This window comes from Crinia signifera, chromosome 1, assembly GCF_055691185.1.
Source record: "Crinia signifera chromosome 1, ASM5569118v1, whole genome shotgun sequence".
Classification (NCBI taxonomy): Eukaryota; Metazoa; Chordata; class Amphibia; order Anura; family Myobatrachidae; genus Crinia; species Crinia signifera.
In genome coordinates, this window is record NC_139217.1 from 403628941 (window position 1) to 403635721 (window position 6781).

Sequence of the window (6781 nt, forward strand, 5' to 3'; positions counted from 1 at the left end):
GAATTGCGGGAGGGGTCGTGGGGGGGTTCTTTTTGCAGCGAATCGCGGGAGGGGGGTCGCGGGGGTGTTTTTGCCACGAATCGCGGAAGGGGGGGGCGCGCGGAGAGGGAGGTTTTGCCGCAAATCGCGGGAGGGGGGCGCTCACCTGGTGGCTGTGAAATAGCAGTGCTGGGCAACATGGGAAGGCAGTGGGTGTCTGGCACTGTCTGTGGGCTCACTGGGCTGGTTCTCTGTCACATACCTCCCAACATGACCCTCTCCAGGAGGGACACAATGCTCTGTTTCTAGACTTCCCCTTAATGTATGATTGCCATCACTTGTTTTAAACAGGTTAATTTCTAAGAAAGGTGTTCAGCACAGATGAAGGCAATCACACATTAAGAGGAAAGTCCAGGAACAGAGCGTTATAGACACAGACACCCACTTTGAGTGACAGATGTAGCCAAATATATAGGAGATGGAGGAGTCAGCAGGCAATACCCAATGCGTTTCGTCATCTGAGACTTCATCAAGGGGTGAGAGGGATGTGTGCCTGGTGCCCTATTTATACTCTATATGTCTAGTGATCTCAATTGTGATGTCACATCATGTAGGGTGTGGCTATCATTTCTACAATCAACAAAAATCATCAAAATTTAAAAACACTCCTATGGGCGTTATAGAACGGGCTCTATGCAGCCAGCGCTATCAGTAAATAAAGCATATTCATTGTGGAAACAGTGGAAAAACATCGTTTATAATTGCGGAGATGCGTGCGCCCACTTCCGGCGGCCGCACGTCACTTCCGCCCCGCTTCCTGTGTCAGGCCGTGCTTTGTAATGCAGTGACTTCCGCCTCTCTTCGGCGGACGTTCAGGAGCGCCCTACTTCCTTTTTAGGGTTGCGTCTGATTGGTCTGTTTCATCAGCTCTGTTAGGATGGAGTTCATTCATGGTAGATGTCTCCGTTTCAGCGGCCATTTTGTTAGAGATTTCTTCATCTTTTACTTAGAAAATCGGCCATCTTTCTGAATACAGATGCGCGGACTTGAGATGATAATACTCAATTTTCATGGGACATATGGAGAGAAATATATGGATGAGATATACAGAACGTTAGTGCTTGTATTTACATGTACATACTAAATTCATATCGTTTAATAAACCCTATCATAGCTTATATTAACTATAGATGACAGGTTAACTTGGTTACAACAGCGTAAATTACTGTCTTATGTGCATTCATTTACAATAACCCCAGTCAAAAGTATATATATACCTATAGAAAAAATATTTATATATATAAAAAATTCCTTGCCACATGAATAAATAATTAAAATATATAAATATGTGCAGGATGAATTAATATGCAGTATGAGATGAATAGATATAAAATAGCAGCAATTTTAGTGAGTTCGGAGTAGGTATTATGTATTCATAATTTTTTAGTGAGAATACAGAAAATGAAGAGCCTTAGTGAAGTAAGCAGATTTTCAGCAATTTTCAACAGTGATTTATGAGGTAGGAGTAATAACTATAAATATATAGGGTAATCATACAAGAGTAAAGTGATTTCGGTGTTTTTAGCTTTTTATTAAAGAATATATATTACAGTGATTACTATAAATAAGAACATAATGGTATATTTGTGAATAACATAGTGAGTTAGATTGTGAAGGTGATTGAGCCATGGTATCTCTATCTTGTCCTAATCACAAGGTATACGTTTTTCCTGTACATTACAGTACCCGTTCTTCTCAGGTAGTCACCTGTCCTGATACTGTACGGGCCCGAACACTGCTTGGCTGCCAAGATCGAACGGGGTTGGGCATTCCCAGCGTGGTATGACTGTAATGTTTATTCCATGTTCCATTGCCTCTCGGACTTTGGTACCTTATTGCTCGTGTAGTGAAACCTGAGTGAGGGTTTGGGAAGAAAGGAAAAAAGGGAAAGAAGGAAGAAAGTGATCCAGTTTGTGATAGGATAGTGAGGTTTAGAGGGGGTTTACAAAACCTTCACAGGAAAGGTGCAATCTCGTATCCTTCGTTTAAACCGCTTGGATACAGCGTCTGGAGCTGGAAGATCCAGTACATCTCCCTTTGGGACAATTTCTTAGCCAGGTCACCTCCTCTGTCCCCCATCTGGACATGTTTGATTGCTTTGAACGTCAAATCTTTAGGGTTAGAAGCATGGGTTGCGGTGAAATGTCTAGGAACTGCATGATTGTCCATTTTGTTCTTTATGCTTCTAACGTGTTCCTGGATTCTGATTTTTAGGGGGCGTTTTGTCTTGCCGACATATTTCTTCCCACAGGTGCATTCTAATAAGTAGATTACTGAGGTAGAGTTGCAGTTGGTAAAGTCCTTTATTTGGAATTCATTGTTATTTCCTGTATCTGTAAAACTCTTCCTATTAGGGTGGAGGTACTTGCATATGATGCATTTGCCACATTTGTACGATCCTTTGCACTTAGGTAATCTAGTGGATGCTGTAGGCGTTTTTAGCATGCTGGGTGCTAAGATGTCTTTCAGATTTTTTGATTTTCTGTATACAATATCCGGTTTGGGTGGTAGGATACCCTTTAATACTGGATCCATCAGGAGGATCCCCCAGTGACTTGTTAGTGATTTCTTGATGATGTCTTAATGCCTATTGTACGTTGTGATAAAAGCTACTGACTCTTTTCCTTCTTCTTCCTTCTTCTTTTTATATGTGAGTAATGAGGTTCGGTCTGTGTTTCGTGTTTTTTCTACTGCTTTCTCAATTAGACTAGATGGATACTCCTTTTCTGTGAATCTTTGTCCGTAGAGGGTCAATTGTTCCTCCATGTCTTCTTGCTTGCTGCAATTCCGCTTGATCCTGTGGAATTGCGAGAACGGTATATTATCTTTCCATCGTTTTAAATGATTGCTCTTATGGTGCAAGTAGCTGTTCTTGTCCACGCTTTTGACATAATTTTTAGTTATTACTTTGTTATTTTCGTGTGTCAAGATCAAGTCCAGAAACTCAATGGAATCTTTCTGTACATTTGATGTGAACTTTAGATTCATATCATTAATGTCCAAGCATTTAAAAAATTCTTGGAAGCGTAATTCTGTTCCGTCCCATACAATTAAAATGTCGTCTATATAGCGTTTGTATAAAATAATTTCACTTGTGAAGTTTGGGTTATTATAAATATGTATATTCTCCTAGTGTCCCATAAAAAGATTTGCGAAACTCGGCGCAAAGATAGTCCCCATAGCTGTTTCGCACTGCTGTAGATAAAATTGATCCTGAAATTTAAAATAATTATGGTGTAGACTAAAAAACATGACATCGCAAATAAAATCTCTGTGCTCCGGTGTAATTGAGGCATCTTTTTCTAAGTAACTCCTGCTGGCTTCCACTCCTTTTTTGTGTTCGATGCAGGTGTACAACGATTGCACGTCTATGGTTACCCATTTATATGTGTCTTTCCATTCAAAGGGTTCCATTGTGTTAAGTACGGATGTTGTATCCTTTAGATAGGAGGGTAAGCATTTGACATATTTGTTAAGAAAAAAGTCCACATATTGTGACAGGTTTGAAGTTAGTGAATCTATGCCTGCCACGATAGGTCTTCCGGGCGGGTTTTTTTGGCATTTATGGACTTTTGGTAAAAAGTAAAAGATAGGGGTGATGGGGTCTGATCTTAATAAAAATTGGTATTCATCTTTTGTTAAAATATTGTTCCTGAGGCCTTGTAATAATAGAGTACGTAGTTCCTCGATGTATATGTCTTTTGGATCATTGGGTAGCTTGCTATATGACTTCTTGTCATTCAGAAGCCTTTCTGCTTCTTTGACGTAAGATTCCTGATCCATAATGACCAGTCCCCCCCCTTTATTAGCTGGTTTTAAAACCAAGTTTTGGTCCTTTTGCAGTTTCTTCATGGCCTCTCTTTCAGAGTTTGTCATGTTCTTCGTTTTGACTGGTGCCTGTTCTAGATCACAGAGATCTTTTTTGACAAGGTCATAGAAGATACTGATGTTTGATCCTTTCGATTCCAATGGGTAATATTTAGATGCCGACTTCAAACCTGATTTAGATCTGTTTTCATAGTTAGATGTTATCGCATCCTCTTTTCTTAGAAAATGCCTCTTCAATGTCAGTTTTCGTACGAATTTATTCAGGTCAATATACGTATCAAATCTGTTCAAGCTACTTGTAGGTGCGAAGGATAGTCCTTTTCCTAGTAGGGACACTTCTGGTGCTGTGAGTATGTGTTTAGAGAGGTCCTGTGCTTTTTTTATATATATATACACATTTTTTACAAATAAAACTTTTATGTGTTTTAAAAGTAAAACGTCTCTGACACAGATATTTGTAGTCGCTTAGACCTCTTTTCAAACCATTGTATTTTTGTGCCACACCCCTTACCAAGGTGTTTCTCTTAGAGGTCAGCTGACACCCTTTTTTCTAAAAAGGTATATCTGTTTTTTGATACAAACAAACTCAGTTGTTCAGGACACAAGTGGCGCCCTACAATACCCCTCTCTTCCTGGACACACACACATACATATATATATATATATATATATATATATATATATATATATATATATATATATATATATATATACACACACATGCACGTCCGACTTAAAGAATTATATACGTAGCTCTCTCATCTCAGCAGGACTACAATGACTGTAGGCGGAATAAATTGACATGGCTCCAGCTATGCTGCGTGGCAGTGGCAGAGCAGCCGTCAAACATGGAGCCCACTGTGAACAACACAGGTGCTGGTGCAGGTGCCCCCTTCAGGGCTTGAAGCCTGGATGCAGATGACTTCATTGCCTTGGAATAACACCTCTGAGTACTAGTCACGATGGGTAAGATAAAGCCATATACTAATTGTAGAGGGATGTGTGTCTGACATTAAACATTTTCAGACTCTATGAGCAGAAAAATGCCGCTCCAGCAAGACTTCACCCAATGAGGGCAAAAGGAAAGGGGTATAATTCATTTGCTGAATAGAAATAGTTTTGAAAGGTGTATGGTGCTTTATCAGAGACACACTGCTCTCTTTCCAACAAAGCAGGTACCTGGGCAAAGCAATAAACATGAGCCCCTATCAGTGAAGGCTGTGATGTTTAGGGGGGGACGACGACAAAGTGTTATAGTTGGCAGTTAACTTGTCCCATGAAAGGTGGGGGGGATTTCCTATTACTGGTGGCTGAAGAGGAGGGGTTTGCTATTTTAATATGCATCACACCCCTATATAAAGGGGCACAGGTGCCATTTTCACCTTTGAAAGGTACAGTAGTATGGTGATGGACAGGAGAGGAGCAGTGTCAGGGAGTGCAGGTGGCAGAAGCCGCAGTGGGCCAGTTACAGGCATCAGCAAAAATGAAAGAAAAAATGAGGTCAGTACAGTATATGGTAACATGTGTCCATTTGGATTAAATGAGCAAGGGAAAAACATCTATATTTACAGAAGTATGGTAAAAGAGAGGGACTGATTACACCTATATATTGCACATACTGTATCAGGAGACACAACACTAAAGTGTCACTTCAGAATTAAAAAAACATGCATTATAGTACAGGGTATACTTGCTGTTGCTAATTAGTGGTTTCAGAAACAAGCATACCCATTATTTGTCCAGAGTGACATCACCTTTAAAAGTGATTGAGGGTTAGATAAATTTCTGGCTAAAATTAACACACTATTGACAACCTGTTGATCAGAGAGGGAGTCCAGGTACAGCCTAGCACGATAAGTACGTGAAGCATGCAGTAATTGGGGTACCTGGATCTGGCGCGCAGCAGTCTCCCTCCTCCTGTGCAGCTCCTCCAAATGACCAAAGTCACAAACAGCCAGCTCCACACCACTCTGCACAATCACCATCTCTAAAACCCTCACAGGTGTCCTTAATGATGTTTGGGTATATGTAGGGGAGTTTAGGAATAAAATAGTGGACACCTGTGTTAAAATTAACCATTTCTGCATTTGTGCAAAGTGGCTTTTGGGTCAATTCGCCCATCAGGACCTGGTCTGCATCAGTGACGATTTTTAGACACTTTTGAAATACGAATTCCGTTAAATAAGCGATTCGTATACTTTTCAATGCAAAAACATCTGTATCCGAAAAAAAAATACGAATTCAAACCGGCAAGTGAAAAAGTGCGATTTATCGCACAAAATGTGCGAATTATGTGACTTAGCGTACCCTATTTAGTAAGCGGTTTCACCAAAATGTGTGAAAACGCAATTTTGTTGCCTAAACATCGCCAAAACCAACTAGCGCATCCTATTAAATGTCACCCTCCATTTATATAACTTCTGTTTCCTATAGACAATTTAGTGCTTTGGAAGTACCATACTATGGTTGAGAGGCTAGTTTATAAGCAAAGAAAAAAAATATTGTATTAGAGAAATATACAGTACAAGTGCATGTTTTTGTATTCAGACTGAAAGTGATCATTGCTTCTGCACAGATGCTGGTCTCCACTATAAATTACAAGGTAAAGGAATTCTTATAAAACATTCATGGACTACGCAAGACAAACATTAGAAAAGGTGAAAATGACTTTATTGACCATTATATGGCAATAAGGGATTATGTTTTGCAAACAGACACTATTATTAATGTACCCTTTATATGGTTGTTAAGCAATTGAAACCTTTGTATTCCATGTTATTGTGCAATATTTCCAAAAGCTATATACAACATAAGGGGGGGGGGGGGGGGGGGAGAGATCCTAGAATGCATCCCCTATACACATAAGGTGCTATCATGCTGGTACTTGTAGTTCTGCAAAGAAAAATACATGGTG

General features: G+C 39.9%; 1 pseudogene; it reads right to left on the reverse strand.

Annotated features, from left to right (window-relative positions):
• Positions 1-1713: 1713 nt before the first annotated feature.
• LOC146039070 (5S ribosomal RNA) lies at positions 1714-1833 on the reverse strand (annotated as a pseudogene).
• Between the last annotated feature and the right edge of the window lie 4948 nt (positions 1834-6781).